This window comes from Amblyomma mixtum, chromosome 6 (genome assembly GCF_055824585.1).
Source record: "Amblyomma mixtum isolate Tamu chromosome 6, ASM5582458v1, whole genome shotgun sequence".
NCBI lineage: Eukaryota > Metazoa > Arthropoda > Arachnida > Ixodida > Ixodidae > Amblyomma > Amblyomma mixtum.
Window position 1 is genome coordinate 127,977,359 of NC_143017.1, and position 16,220 is coordinate 127,993,578.

At 50.6% G+C, this 16,220-nt stretch overlaps 1 protein-coding gene across 2 annotated transcripts in view; it reads left to right on the plus strand.

Moving 5' to 3' along the window:
* Window positions 1–2,263: 2,263 nt before the first annotated feature.
* CdGAPr (GTPase-activating protein CdGAPr) overlaps window positions 2,264–16,220 on the plus strand; it is a 234,806-nt gene continuing 220,849 nt past the window's right edge. The window contains exon 1 of one of the 2 annotated variants that reach the window (XM_089549120.1): window positions 2,264–2,421. The gene's annotated coding sequence lies outside the window, so the exon portion shown is untranslated. Of the gene's footprint in view, window positions 2,422–12,699; window positions 13,019–16,220 lie in introns of those variants that run through there. The other variant, XM_089549123.1, reaches the window with a different exon arrangement.

Below are 16,220 nucleotides of genomic sequence, written 5' to 3' on the forward strand. Positions count from 1 at the left end.
TAAAACTTTAGTGTGCTCTCTCTGTTTTTAATCTTTAATGCAGTTAAATGCATCATTGCCATTGCACCACAGGAAGAAACAAAATAAGGAGAGGAAAGCATTTTTAATTGGGCGGACCGTAGGCAGTGATATTTTCGAGTTATTTACGTGCGAGGCGCATGCAGCGCATATGCATTCCGATAGCCCAATGTTGCTATACCGACAGTTAAAATCTGTGTGCATTTTAACTTAGTAAGTTAGTCCCTTCCGTTTTTCCTTCATAGTGTGCCCAACAGTCGCACAACTCGCAAGATTAGCGCGTCTTGCTTTAGCGCGTGGAGTTTAGTTGCTGGACTTCATTATTGCGCTACTCTAGGTACGAAACAACAAGGGACGGAAAAATACACAGAAAGAGAGAGCGAAATTGTTCGCTTTTTCGTCCCTTGCTATTTCGTACCCAGAGTCGTGCAATAACAAATTGAGCATAAAAACTAACTAACTAGGCCCATTAGTGCACTGCACGGGCTCGGGCCGGCCCGAAAGCCCGGGCCGGGACACGATCTATTTTGCCGGGCCTGGGCCGGGCCCGGGCCTGAAGTTGCGGGCCTGGGCCGGGCTCGGGCTTAAAGCTGCGGACGCGAGTGGGGCTTGGGTCCGTACAGAAACGGCTGGTGTCCGACTATTCATTCACTATTGCAGAGTGAAGTACACAACTGCGACATTGGAGCAGTGACACGGATGAGCTATGGGTTATAGTACGCGCTGAGAAAGAAACTAAACTTTATTCATTGACTTATTTATTTCCTTATTTCCACGCCGTGGTGGCTTAGTGGTCAAGGCGCTTGATTACTGAGCCGGGGAACCAGGGTTTGCTCCTGTCCTCGGCGGCCGCATTTCTGTTTAGGCGGCAAGCATGACAGCCATGTACTTTGCAGTATCATTGCTCGTTGAGGAAACCCAGGTGGTCGAAATGATCCGGAGCCCTTTGCTTCGGTATCTCTCACAGCCTGACTCCCCTTGGGCCCTTAAGCCCCGCAAACATAGCCTTAATTTTATTGCTATATTTTTCTCATGGGAGAAAATTCACAAACTAAAGCGCGTTTGGTTTTCTTTTTGATGAGCTGACCGGAACGTCTCGTAAATGAAATAGCCACAAAAGCTCGCGATAGTTTGTAAATCTCATCGAATAAGCACATCTACCTCTCCTCGCTTCTTCAGCCTGGTTGTCATGACAAGGGTTTTGCCCTGTAAGTTATCACGTCGTTCGCACGTTATCTTCTGCTCCACCAGTAAGAGTAAAATTCAACCGGTCTTAATTGGCCATTGATCATTCGTCATCCCAAAGTTTAGGACGCTTATAGTCTTCAAAACACACACCATGAAATACTCAGGTCATTTAACCTGTCGTTTCTGCTGAAAGGCGACCAGTTCGGCTGTGATTTCAACCTGTGAGATCGCGTTCACTAAAAAAATGTCATCCCACTGCTTGCTAGGCAGCTTTAATGTTTATTCTTCCAGGCGGCAAAATATAACTGATTAAAATCATGGGGGAATGCAAAGTAGTCAATTACGCGCGTATGCAGCCCTTTTTATTTCGCTTTCGGAACTTCCGAGTTTATCTTTGCGCACCTACACGATACCACTGTCCAAAAGAGGGCCTGGCGAGCACTACTCTTAATCACTTCCTTCTGGGTTAAAAAGAACCAACTTTCTGCAAGCCAAACTGTGGTTTCAGAACCTTTGTCGGCCAGTTCCGTATCGGTCTAGTAGCAGTCTACTTGCTCAGAGTGAGCAGTGTACCTCAAGCGTTACTGTGAAACGGGCCGGGCCGGGCCCGGGCTGGGCTTCACTCCGGGATTCACGGGCCGGGTCGGGCTCGCTAGAGCGATAATTTAGCGGGCCTGGGCCGGGCTCGGGCTTCAGGTCTCGGGCCCGGGCCGGGCTCGGGCCCCAGATTGAGGCCCGTGCAGTGCTCTAAGGCCCATTAGCAGATTTATTGGCATTAGTTGGTGCGTCTTGGTTACAACGAAGAGCGCTGTGCCCTGTGCGTTCAGTCTTGCCGCCGTTCACGCTGTTCGTAAGAATGAACATTACATCAGCTCAGGGTGCAGGTTGGTGTAATACACCGCGGCGACTGCGCTATATGAAACTTGCCCGAAACCGGTCTTTCACAAGCTTTTGAAAAGCGCGCCATCATTCCCTTCGGCCAATTGCAGCACTCGGGGCTCGGACAGCTGCCGATGCTTGGGCGGGGCGGCGCTGCTGCAGTGTCTGTCATGGCGGCTGATGCCGAGCCGCGGAGCGGGCTAGACTGGTTAGCTGGCATCGCGGTGATCGCGACCGCGTACGTTAGACCTACTTTTGTCTTGTGAGTGTCGCCCCTTGTGTAACACCTTGTGGATTGTGCCCAGGACATGGAGATGATGACTACGGAAATATCAGGTTAGTTGTTCTCATAAGTAAAAATGAAAAGGTCCCACACCGCGTACTTTTTCGTGTTTGAAAACATCGTGGTCATTGATCTGCTAACCTGACCCATTATTGCACGGCAGTAAATAGATCAAAGCGCTTTCTGCAATCAGTGCAGAGGCCTCCATGTTCATACACTGCGCTTAGAGCTGTATTGAGAACGCGGAACTTTGAAAGTTCTTTTTATGTAGCGCGCCGAGACTGCTTTTACGAGACATGCCCGAGTTCGCGCAATTTCAAAGTAACTGTGAGCGCGTGGCTTCTTGCTGAGCTTTATTTCCCAGCGCGCTATCTAACTTTGTGCAGCAATCAGGCGCTTGCTTGTAGTGCGTAATAATTATGTGTATGCTATCAGACTAGATTTCGAGTCTAACCGAGGCGCGCAGCCTGCAGATGCAGTGATGCTCATTTGCGTCCGCTAATAAAGAAAAGCATGAAGGAACGTGTCACGGGTCACTTACCGCACTGTATTTCCGCTGCAGCGCGCTTACAAACGACCCATGCGAATTAGCCTGTGCAGTGTTCTGTTAAGTAATAACTCTCGTTAATATTAAGGCGTGGTGCGCGTGAGCAGCGATTAACTCAAGATCCGTCAAGAAATGTGAAGCCGCGCCGCGAGCTCCCCTTTCCGTGCGATCGCGCTCGTGCGGTCACGCTGTCGCGGCTTCCCGGTCATGGCAGTGGCCGCGTTTTGCCGCGAAAGTTTTTGGGCAGATCGTATCTTTGAGTCTGCTGCGTAGCCTCGTGTGCGTTTTATTGCCTGCGGTGGTGCCCGACTGTGCAACGTTGTGTTGTCCTCTTTTAACTCGTTCCCGGCACTAAGTGGGAGAGACGTTTGTGGTGATATCGAGTTGGTCGACCCACAGATAGTATCTGCGGCTTTCTGTAGGGCGTCAAATATTGGCGTTTATTTTCAGGGTGCAAACGTACCGACAAAACAGTGACAGGGTAACAAACCGTCAAATCAGATGTCCTGATTTCAGCCGTAATGCATCGTGCGCTGCGTCCCCGATTCACTCTCATATCGTCACGTTGCTGACGTAAAATGATGTCGCATGTGGTATGTTTTATATTGTCTGTGCCACTCGTTTTGTTTAGATGCCTGCAGCGAAAATCGGGTCATCCGAAATGCTTTAGGACTTTCCCGTATGGATGTCACGCCACTGCGACATTTGCAGTCCTTCATAGTGTACAGGTGTTTCAGTGCCGTGCCGCAGTACATTGACGCTTTAGTTAAGGGCATTTGACGAACTGTCACCCCTCGTCGCGAGACAGCGCAGGTTTCAGTGGGTTTGGCGCACAAATCTAGTGGAACTGATTGTGCGTTCGTATTCTCCTATGACGGTGACTCGCAGAGAATGACAGTAACCGACAGCGAGTTATGTGTTCGCGTGCCTGCGTTGCCGAACTGCACATACCGCTCTCCTTCATCTGCCAACGTTGCCATTGACGATCAAGTTTTCGGTGGGGATTGGTCATTCTGCAGCGTTTGCATTATTTTTACCACGTAAGACACTGCGCTTAAGTTTGCCGTCGCAATCTTATGCAAGTGCAATGGAGTTGCGAGGTCGCGCTGTACTGAGCATCCATGGTAGGCACTGTATCCATGGCACATATCAGTGACCTGTTGGTACGAAATGTGTTTTCACGACTTCATGCTGAGCGGCTGCTTGCTTCTTTCGCCTCCCTTTTTCTGTGCCACCAAGCATGGTAAACATAGAAGGCAACAGTTTTTCGTTTCGGTAGAAGGAATAAACGGTATTAAAGCGCCCAAGAACAGGGTTGTAATCGTGCAGGCACGAGCGCTTTGAAAAGTAATGGTTTGCACACAAGGACATATATATTTTTTTACCTTTGCATAAGTTTCTCACAGTCTTACGTGAAAATTAATGACTGTTCGATGCAAAGAAAGTGTTGCCTTCATTTCTGCTTGTACTTCTCTGTTTCATGTTGCGCGCGCTGTGCCGCTGCTTTAATGGCTGCTACTGTGCTGTTCTTGCAGCGTGACTAAGCAGGGCTGATTAATCTTAAGCCTAAAGAGAGGAAGCGGTAAGCAGTCTTTATGGGGTTCGCTTTTAAAATAGTGGAGTTCTTTAAGAACAGAGAGAGATACGGACAGACAGAAAGATAGGCGCATTCTTCTCTTGGTTTGAAAAATATTTTAAGGCTTTGTGAATTTTGATGCTCTGCAAGGAAAGCAAACAATCGACAACTCAAGATCGAAGCTGCAATTATTCTTCAAGGAGGCTCCCCAGACACAACGGCGTAAACCGTTTGTCATAGCGTCGCGATTAATCGCCTAGCGTGACATCGCAGGTGGCTGACCGGCAGGTGCCTCCGTTAAATAGGACTTACCGCGACATCATGACAGTCGCTATTGGCCTTGGAGGGCCTCCTTTGCCACTCTTACTCTGACTAGCCGTCGGCTGCAGGGGCTTATTATTTCTATTTCCTTTTAGGTCGCCCCAACCTATTCATTGTAGCCGTCGGCTATGTCAGATGCAAGTACTCCCAGAATACATCTCCCTTTAGGCTCTTCCAGAAATAGAGGAACGGAATTAGTCCAAAGAAGGAGCTACGTATGCGACGATGAGAAAATTTCGTATACCCACTTGCTGAACACTTCCTTCCGCCACCTTTTGCCAATCTATTGAGCACTACGTGCGCAGATTCAATTCCCAAAGCGGTGAAAAGGAGTCAGAAAAAAAAAAAGGAAAAGTCCGCCGCGCGATGCGTCATACGCAGCGAAGCCGATTGGGGTGGAGGGATGGTGAGTGGAGGGAAGGGGCGCAGGCTGTCGTCGGATGGTCTCCGTTAGCCACTTCCTGGCTCGGGATGGATGGGGCTGACTTTTAATTTCTAAATTGAGCGCCTTCCTCCTCCGTCTCCTCTGTCGTCGGATTGGCCGCCCCCCTCATCCACCGCTGTTTTGTGACTCCCCGCGCGTGCAGTGCTGAGGAGAGATGGCGATGGTGGCGGAGGCGCCTGCGGTTCCTTGCTTCTCCGTTGACGCTATAAACCGTACACCGTTCCGAGCTGTCCACTGCCCCTGAGTCGCCGAATGATGGCCGCCGCTTGGGCTGTCACGTTGTTAGCCTTCGTGAATGGTCAGCGACCTCCTGCGTGTTTTCAAACAAAGGCGTGGTGACGTTACCACAGGCGAAACCCTTGCTTGCTTCAGCCGCAGCGCGTGGATCTCGTTAGAATAGCGTAGAATGGCGTGGACTCAGAAGGTACTGAAAGTTACTGGAAATAAGGCACTGAAAAGGTGGCGCAGCGCCCCGAATGAATGGGGAAGCCAGTAAAAATCTATCCTTCCAAAATTCATCGCTCCACAATAGTTTGGTTTATGGGGCTGTGAGGGACGCCATTGTGAAGGGCTCCGGAAATCTTCGTGACGTGGAGGGAGGGCTTGTGCGACAAGCTTGGCGACCGTAGCTTCCTCTGCGCTGCGCGCTTTTAGCCGGTCAAAGCGTAGTTGCGTCTCGGCAGTCCCACGTAGCGGTGACGAGGAGGTTGCTGCCGCGGCCCCAGTGTTTGGCTGCGTGAAATGGAGCGCATCCAATCGCCGCCCGCAGCTGCTAGCGTATGCTCTGTTTGAGCCCGAGCTCTGCTGTCGTACCACTTCCGGAGTTCCGGAGGGCCTCGGAGGATCCGAGTATTTAAAAAAAAAAAAAATCAAGGATGGAAGGCCAAGCTCCCTAATTTCCAGCCTTACAAACTTCCGCGCAACCAGCATGCAGCAAATGAACTGCCCCCAAGCTGCTGGAAGCTGGCATTACTGGTAGTTTATATCAAGGTTCATAGGTGCCGCACACGTCTTACTAGCTATTACCGTATTTGCTCGCGTATTGGACGCACTGGCATAAAGAACGCACTAATCTGCTGTCGATGATTGCTAATGCTTGCAGGCGCCTTTTTTTGAACGCCGAAACAAGCGCGCAATACTACAAAGTGCCATCTGTCAAACGTCACGACTACTACAACTCACTTTACGCAACGAACATGCAATAAGAAAGAACTCATTTTTAATAATTAGCTCCTTAACTGTTAGAGTTAGTGCCTAGTTGCAATCAGAGATTTGTGGCTGGTTAGAAATAGCTATATCAGTTTTTAAAATTTAGAGAGAGAGAGAAAGGAATTTTAATGAGGGAAAGGTGGAGAAAACCTTTGGCACTGTGGCTCGGCAAAATTTGGCTTTTTTGACTAGTTACGCGTACTGGAAAGGTTGCTTTGCCTGCATGCTTTTCGAAAGCGCATGTATTGTTGCACGATGCAGCCAGATTTTGTCGAGCCCCAGTGCCGAGGACTATTACTAACGACCGGCTACAAATGTCTAATTGCAACCAGTTGCCTAGCCGTTAACCAGTTTACTACTTAAGACAATTCACCGGTTTGCCGGTGTACGTCAAACCTGGCACTACTGTACCGCAAAAGCCATGTTTTTGCCCCAAAAAGGCCTATTTTTGAAAATTACTTAGTCTTCCCTGAAGCACCTGGTACGGGAACAAACACTACTACAGCCCTTAAGAACCGATCGCATTCGACTGCCGCATTGTGTTCAGAAAAGAAAAAAACAGCGCTAAATTCTACACAAACCACACAGAAAGACGGACAGGACGGGCGCTGTCCTGTCCGTCTTTCTGTGTGGTTTGTGTAGAATTTAGCGCTGTTTTTTCTTTTCTGAACACAATGTCACACCAACTAGCCCAGCAAAAGGTACTGTTAATCGACTGCCGCATTTCGTCTCGAAGTGCCGGAACCGGTACCACGAACGGTTGTTTCGATAACGTGGAAAGATCCTGTCTCAAGGAGTGGTCGTTTCACGGTTACGTGAGTGCTGGTTAGTATACGGTCGCCTTGATCATGATAGCGTTGCCTCACGGGTGAGCCAACCTCGCGCTATTTCACCGGACGCAGGTAGCGAGAACTACATTCCCAGCGCCCAGGGCACTGTGTTGCGCTTGACTTAAGAACGCATCAGCTTTTCCCCGTCAAAGGACCCCCTTCCAGCCAGTGGCGTCCTCCGATTCTCATGATCCTGCTAGTGTGACAATGCAGGGAGTGGAAGACGAAAGGGGATAATCCCTTCCGTCTGTGGTCTGAGATAGACCCCTCTCTCCATAGTGGCGCCGCTCCATGCATTGTCACACTAGCAGGGTCATGAGAGTCGGCCGACGCCGTTGGCTGGAAGAGGGTCCTTTGAAGGGCGAAAGCCACTGCGTTCTCAAGTTGTATCCGTTTATTGTAAGAACGTGGCTCAAGTTAGGGGCCTACTGGAGGACCATTACAGGTTCTGACAGGACAAATGAATGCCGTCTAGATATTCGAGGTGGTAATAGTGAAGGGGTACATTACTATTCAAGTTGTGCCAGTGGAGGAATTGGTGGTATTTTAGAATTTAGGATCTCGTCTCGAGTCATTGGTTTTGAGTGGTTCTGCCTTCACTGACGTCAGAGGAAGGCAGGTAGCTGCGTTCAACACTCCGTACAGGGGCACTAAAAAAAGGGGCTAGTACTGTATGTTTATAGTTTCATAGTAGCTCAGGTAGAGGTTGCTCCAGCACGTCCAACTTCCACGCGGAAGGGAGGAGGGCGGCGGTCTTCAGCGCTCCGCACTCGAAAACAGGATGTGACGAGGAGTACACTCATCGCATGGTCTACTCGACTGCTATCGGGCGTGAAATACTTCTAGGCCTAATTGTCGGCTCTCTCGTTGTGTCGAAACTAGCATCGAAACGAACCCGCCCTACTGCGGCAATCCGGTTTGAGACCACCGTTAGCGCAATTCCTTTTTACTACCCAGAAAGAAAATGAAAAAGACTTGCGTCCGCGGCTTGTTGCTTACGGGCAAAAGTGTTAAGCAGCAGTTTTGTGGGATGCTGTTCACCGGCAAACGCCTGACTTCAGTGTTCAGATGACACCCACCGGGCCGTCTGACGTAATCGGCTGATCTGGTAAAAGAGGGTTAGGTTTAGGTTTTACGTATCAAAGCAACTCAAGCTATGAGGGACGCCGTAGTGAAGGGCTCCGGAAATTTCGACCTGACATCACACAGTACACGGGCCTCTAAATTTCGCCTCTATCGAAATTCAGCCGCCGCGGCCAGGATCGAGCCCGCGTATTCCGGGTCCGCAGCCGAGCGCCGTAAGCACTCAGCCGCCACGGCGGGGCCGGTAAAGAGGGATGCGGCTGTACAAACTGCTATGCGCTTCTCAGCCTGCCGAACGAAAACAAAAGGGGTAGCGTAAAAATATGGGATAAAGGAAAAAAAAAAAGAAATGACAAATAGGGTACTAGAGAGCACTAGGAACTATTTACGACCGATGCGCGAGCAATCACATCGAGAACAAGCAAACAGGAACACAAGCAAGAAAGAAACACGCGTGTCAGTATCTTATCACAGTCCTCTCTATATACACTTGAGCACAGTCGAGAGCTGCCTCTTGTGGCTCGCCAGAACAGCGTTCTTGAAGGCCAGGCAAGCTTGTGAATCAGTCTGTAGAACGTCGGTCCTGCTCTGAAGCGAGGGCAGAGGTTCGATTCCGCAAAGTTGTAAATATCCATGTTTTCTCTCTTTAATAATTTTTTTTTTCGCAGGAACAGTGCACGAGCAAATACGGACAAAACGGGGAAGCAGACTATTGGGCAGGCTCGCAGTTCATGGTTTTTATTTGGAAGCAGGCACATATTTGTATAGACTCACACATGCGGTAACAACACGTGAGCCATCCACTATTCAAAAGCATGCTTTTCTCATGTTTTTGCCCCCCCCCTCTCTCTCTCTCTCTCTCTCTCTCTCTCTCTCTCTCTCTCTCTCTCTCTCTCTCCCGCTTTATTTTGTTTGCTGATGAAACACGCCTCAGAAATCTCACTTCCGAATGAAAAAAATCAGCTGCTAGTCTGCACTGCGGTCCCGTTCCCTGTAGCGTGTGTATTTGTTCGTACAACGTCTCCGTACCAAAAGATGCTTGACCAAGTCGGCCATCATCGCGCCGTTAGTGCTACCTGGGGCGCATGAGAGGTCGGCGTTTGAAAAGGGGAGACACTGTGTCGGAAAGTGCTGTCTGTCTCGTCGGCACTCTGTTTCAACATCGGGGAAGCGAGCAGGCAGGTGACGTCTTCCGTCGGGATGTCTGATGCACGCGTGTCACGTGCCGTGGCGTATATGTGGGGCCCCCGAGGCGCGGGCGCGACTGTTCCGACTGTCCCACGCTATCTGTTTGCGCGCCGGTCCCTCCCACCGGCCTTCCTTTGTCCTCAAAACGGTGCTCGTCTTCGAGATAAGGCCTATCACAAAGTATCGGCGCCGCGGGCCCGTAAGCGCGCCTTGAATGCGGGCAGTCTGCTGTTGCGAAACGTTGGCTCACGCCTTGCATGGGCGATTGTCGAGAGTTGAGCCGACTGTGAAGGCTTTCCTCGAGAGAAGCCGCAACACGGTCTACTAGCTTTTCGTGACACGTGGCGCAAACTTCTCATTTGCCCTCGAGGCGGGCGAGCGTTCATTAAGCGACGAGTTTGTCCGTGTCCGTCAGAAACGTTTCATCGGGAGAAGGACAAGGGAGTCTGTCATTCCTTGGAAAAAAAAAAAAAATTGTATATATACATGCAGAGAATGCGCTAGCGGCGAGAAATTCGCTGAAATCATTTGGTTTCTTCAAGCTCAATTAAAACGGAGGTTATTTGTGGTGGAAATTTCCGGAGCCCTCCACTACGGCGTCCCTCATAGCCTGAGTCGCTTTGGGACGTTAAACCCCAATAAACCTATTTCTTTTTCATTGAACCGTATTTTTTTACTTGTCTATTTATTTTAGATCGCCGTATCCCGTTATGCACGTGTTGTACGGACACGTAATGATTAAATTATGTTCCTACTCCGCCATATTTCAACAATCGACAGGCCGCCGCGGTGGCTCAGTGGCTATGGTGCTCGGCTGCTGACCCGAAAGACGCGGGTTCGATCCCGGCCGCGGCGGTTGGAATTTCTTTGGAGGAGAAATTCTAGAGGCCCGTGTACTGTGCGATGTCAGTGCACGTTAAAGAACCCCAGGTGGTCGAAATTTCCGGAGCCCTCCACTACGGCGTCTCTCATAGCCTTAGTCGCTTTGGGACGTTAAACTCCATAAACCAAACCAAACCAACAATCGACACGTTGCTTACGCGTGTATAGCCGGATACAGCTCAAGAATTCAGTCGCTAACGACCGCTTCCTATACTGGACAAATTCTCCTCAGAGGAAGCCCTCCAGCCAATGGCGTCGACCTATTTTCGTGACGTATACCTGCTAATCCCATTTGCGCCTGCTGATGTGACATCTCACGCGGCTGCCAGATACAGGGGGATTAACCGCGTCGTCATAAAGATCGGTCGACGCCGCAGCGTTCTTGAGCTGTATCCCTGTATGTGTCCTTCGCAAAAGCGTGCCTTAGCCGAGGCTTCACACAGTCACGGGTTCGCACTGTGTGCATTAAGTTTACACTCGACCCACTGCAATGCATTCGGCATCTTCAACGGCCATCAAGGCAAAGCCACCGTCCTGAACCGGTGGCTATATACCTATATGGAAGAGGACGGAGGCGTTCGTTTTCATCGCGACGTTTCTTTCTCTCTCCTTCTCTTTCTCTACGTGAGCGTAGTCCAGGAATAGCGGCGCATTGCGTAGCTCCCTCGGCGACGTTGAAGGGCCGAAAAGGGCTAAATTAATACACCCCAGGCGGCGGTCCCAGGTCCGGTTGACCTCCGTGTGCAGCCTCTCCGCTCCCTCTGTTCTTCCTCCTCGTCCAAATTAGCGCCGCCGCCGCCGTCTTTCGTCGCGCGCATATCGTATCGCGGTGATCGTTCTTCGGGGCTCGTCCTGAAAGGAGGAAGAACTCGCGGGCGTTATTTATTGCCGCCTCCGAGGCGTCTGTGCGCAGTTACCGCGTGACCTGCCGACCGCCTATGCACGATTTGCGAGCGCGCGCATTTGTGAACGCGTGCGCGGTTCCTTTTGCGCCGCCGTCGTCGTTCGATTAGCGCTCGAAAACGAGAGCGAGACCGCCGTCTTCGGTGCGATCTGCGCTTCGCTGAAGGTTAGCATCGAACGCAGGACGAGAAAACAATTGAAAAGTAAAAGCTTTGTGAGAGACCTTGCGTGAAGCTTCTTTGCCCCGTACGTTTATTTTGCCTTTCGATTGCCGGCAATACTTGCTTTACGCGCTCCACTAAATTTAGCTTGTCTCGGAGTTAAAAAGGCGCTATACTATTTCCGCGCTCGTGGCTGACCTGTATAGGCACGAGCGCGGAGATTGCGTCGTTTTTAACTGCGCGGCAGTGCTGGAGTCCGCGGCGTGTGTTTAATTTCCGCGTACATTGCTTGCCTTCTTCGATGGTTTTGTTTTCTCTGTGTAGAGCCCTTTCTTTTCTTTTTGCCGCTTTTCGCTGCTTTGCTGGCGCCGTCCCCGTCTGTGAGCAGTGCAGTGGTCGTTCACCCCTGGACGCTAGCCAATGTCCCGCAGTCGTCTCGTCTCGCCGCTGGAGCGGCCGACTTTGCCCGCTTCCTCACTTTCTCCCTTTCTCTCTCTCCGCTGTTGGCCGGGACATCAGGCGCTCATCAGTGGCACGGGAGGCGGCGCCAGAAATTGAAAACAAAAGAAGACCGCCAGGGAGCGCAGCGTTTAGTCTCCCATTGATTGAAACACTGCGACGTGACGCATTGCTGTCTTTTTGGCGCGTTCCTTGCGGCAGTTTCCTGACGAACGGGATGGTGTGTTCGAATCCTTGTTCCTTCGTCTGCACTGCTGATGGTGATGATGTCCTCAGGCTTAATGGCACGTTCCCAATCTGCTCTGCTTGTCCATGCTCGGAAATTGTTCACTGAGATAGAAGAAAAAAAAACTGTAAAACACGAGTTTGTGCACAGTATTACGGAGCTTGTCATAAAGAACAAAGCTTCACTGCTTTTTAGGAGTTGCGTTATCTTCTCACCATCTGTTTCAGGGGTCGTTTATGGAGTATCTGTTTACACAAGTCCTTGGGGCAACAATGATATTCTTGTTTGAGCGCCTTCGTCGATATGTGTTGGCTGGTAGTGGCACGGATCTTAACATCCGTCGTCAGAAACACAGGCCCATGTTTCACGCGCGTGTGTATAAAGTCTCTCAGTAACGTCATCCGCTAAATAAGCACAAGCGTATTTAGAGAGGCTTAGTTTAACACAGAGGCATCAACTGTCTGGCGGGTTAAAGGAGCTTCTCTTGAAACAACGTGACAAGCCAAGTGACGAAAAGGAAGCACTGACTGAGGAAGGAAAGGGGCGAAAATGCTAGGAAATAACTTTTACAGTTTAAGCGTGACAACTATAGTTTTGAAACCTGAGATTCTTCAAGGTTACACTACAACTCGCTCGCCTTCAGTGCGTAGCGATTGTTCTAAAGATGCGCTTCGCGAAACCAGTGGGGCAGGATTCTTCCCCTCTCTCTGAATTGCAGCTTTTGAGGCCTGGTCAGAGCGGCGTGTGGACTTCTCATGACGAGTCGCAGTTGACACCGTGCCAACTCAGGATCCCGGAATTGAAGAGTCCGAAAATTCTGGTAATGTTATTTTTTGTATTAGTAAAATTAATCTTCGGTCGAAGGGAATTGAGAAGGCCGACGCCCGGCAGAGGGTACAGGCGAGTTTCGATCGATCGTCGTCGAGTCAGTCTTGCTCGCTGCTACGCTTTACCTTCTTGCGCAAGCGGCCTAGAATCTGTACGTATCTGGCATAAAACCAAAGTCCAACGTGATAAAGCGTACTTGACGACGCACACTAAACAACAGCACCAAAAAAAAGGGGGGGGGGGGGGGGGGGCGCTCGATGGACGGACGGCGGGTGTGTGCGTCCCTGTTGTAAGTGCCGTGGAAGCCTGTGCAGACTGTCGGATCGTTCGTGATTATTTTCCTGTCAGGGGACACAGCTTGGATGTGAAGTTCCACCTGTTCATCCGGGACCCGAGGCTTACGTGCGGTCAAACCGTGTACTGCATCGTCGCGCAACACTGTGCAAGCTGTGCTCACTCCGGTGCTTCCCTGCTGCGCACCCGAGATTTCACATTGCATTTTCTTTTTGTTCGTTCGTTTCTTCTTATTTTTCGTGTTAGAGCGTGCATACTAGCAATCACAACCGCAGACTTCATTGCGGTAAAGCGACAGCAAAAGTGACCTTTGGGCACACCGTTCGGGAACACCGTTGTTACTTTCTTTTTCACATTTTTCTTTGAACTGTAGTAATGTCTTGATGGATGCGTCGCTGACACTATACATCGCACTGTGGACCGTAAGTTAATTATCCGCGCAGGCCTCGCATATCAAAAACTTCGTTCTGACTGGAAGCTTCAGAGTCGTATGGATAGTCGCGTCACATGTGGGCACACATCTGAACTACGTAAAAGCACTCTGGTGGGCGCCGCCTTCCTAACTACGAGCATGCTCGCAAATGAGCTCTTCCGTGGAGTTCGCTCTGTCCGTGGCTCGCGCGGGAGACAGCGGCAGCCTGGCTTTTGCGCAGACCGTCGCAGGTGTCGCAAGATGAAGCGAGTTGAAGCAAGCGCGACAGGTTGCTGCTCCTCTCCGTGGCGCAACGAGAGGACACCCTCCGGCGACAACGTCGGCCCGACCGAAACTCACGCGCGCGCGTGCTCCCACCGCCAGCCCCCTTCCGCCTTGGCTCTGGCGTCGTCGTTGACCCGTGCCGCCTGGCGTTGCGGCCTTTCTCCTTGCTCGCGCCGGGGAAGCTGCTTGCAAGCGCCTGCCTGCCTGCCTGTCTTGTTCGTTCGGTGCGCAACCCCGCGTAATTTACGCGGCGACCTTTGTGACACGTGCAGCGGCACTCGCGTTCGCCTCCTCCGGTCACTCGACGCTTTTATTTTTCCCGCGCTTTTTTTTTGTGTGTGTTTTTCTCCTCATCACCACGGTCTTCGCTCGTACGCCTCCCTTTCGGAGCGAAGTCCTTCTGTCGCGGCGCCGGCGTGTCAGCTACACCCGCGGGATGGGTGAACGAGCTAGTTGCTCGAGGGCGAGGTGGTTACGTGGCGCGGTGGTGTTTCGAAAACTTCATCAGCTATCTCGCGTGTCCCTTGAGCTCGGGAGACGCGCCTGTTTCTTGCAGTCACGAAGCTTATATAGTGCTGCTGAGATATCAGAACGGGAGCGCTATTCAGCTATCCTTCCGCCTTGGCGAAGGGCTGGCTGGCAACGTTTGAAGGACGGGGCCGTATAGTGTGCCGGTCATTTCTCTTCGGTCCTTTAGTCCGTCCTTATCGTCCGCTGTGCCGAATCTCAGAGCGTGGAAATGTTGGGGACAAGGCGTGCCATATCCGCTGACTCGCTTTGTGTGGCTTTAACCCTTTCGGTTTTCAGTCCTTATCTCAGGGTTTTCTATTGACACTCAGTTTGAAGTTGCATTCAAAGCAACGAAATGACTACGAACAGTATAGGAGTCAAAATGGAACGTAATCGTTGTGTTCTGTCCAAGGTCGCATAAAACAAGAAAGTCGGCCTAGGTGGTGCTTGGACACTGGTGCTGGGAGTTTATGTCTAGCGTGTTTCCCTTTTGCTTCTCTGTCCGCTGTTTTATTCGCGCCAGTTAACATGTCGAAGCCAGGTCGCATAAAAGCACGATGACGCTCTTAGCCCGTTCTGCTGACTCGTCAGACCAGCATGAATATTTATTCAACTGCGAAGTTTGTGCGAAAGCTGTACAGCTTTCCTTTGTTGTACCTAGCTAGAGTGGATGCTTAGTAATTACTCAGTTATTTTAGCCCTTTGTCCCATGTCAGCAGCGGCTCTTTGTTTCGAAACATCTGGGGCCGCTTTATATGCATTCCAAATGCATGTATTAACAATACATGTATGCATTTGAACATGGCGAGAGTGCTCTTTTCATCCTCTACGCGCAGCATAGTTAGTTGTTTGCCACGGTAACAGGTTGGCCACCCGCCTGCTTTGCCGCTCACAACGCAGACGACGGCGGATTTTCTGCGAAACGGGAGCCGTGACTGATGTGCATGTATAAGGACGACTGTATAACAAACATTGTGTCATTTATCAACAACTGCGCTTCATCCATGTCATGTTGACATGGTACAGAGAATACACTTGATATGCAACTTTAATCACATAGGTATACCAGGAATAACAAAGCACAACCACAGTAAATAGTGCAAAACCGACATAAGTAATGCAAAAGAGTGGCCACACAGTGTTAGTCCAAATGCGAATGCATTTGGACTAACCACGCAAATCGACTGTCATTTTTTATTTATTTACTTTAGTATTTACCCCATGCAGCGGCAGCAAGCCTTAAGATAGAGAGAGAGAGGACGCTTTAACGCATGCATCTTTATTGTTACCGCGCCGCTGTCGTCAATAGCGAGTTGTGTGTTCCCGGCTCACTCAGCTGCCTATTAGAAGCCTCTTGTGGCGAAGGAGCACGACACGAAGGAGGCTCTTCTATCGACCTTCCCACACAGCCCGGCGGCGATGGTCGCGTATAACAGGCGTTTGCCTTGGCTGACTGCCAGAACACTTTCTATTGTGTAGCGATCGATATAGTGGCCTATAGATACGTGCACGCGGAAACGTCCCCTGTTTTGTGCTTCTACTCGTGCGAGATATGCCGCGGCTGCCAAGTTGGGTTGCTGAAAGTGTTCGTAATGATGTCTCTATCGACAGAGCGTGACATATGAGTGGTACGTGTAAATAGAGTTCTTGTTAGCTCGTAGGTGAGCAATAAGGATATAGTCCGCACCTTATC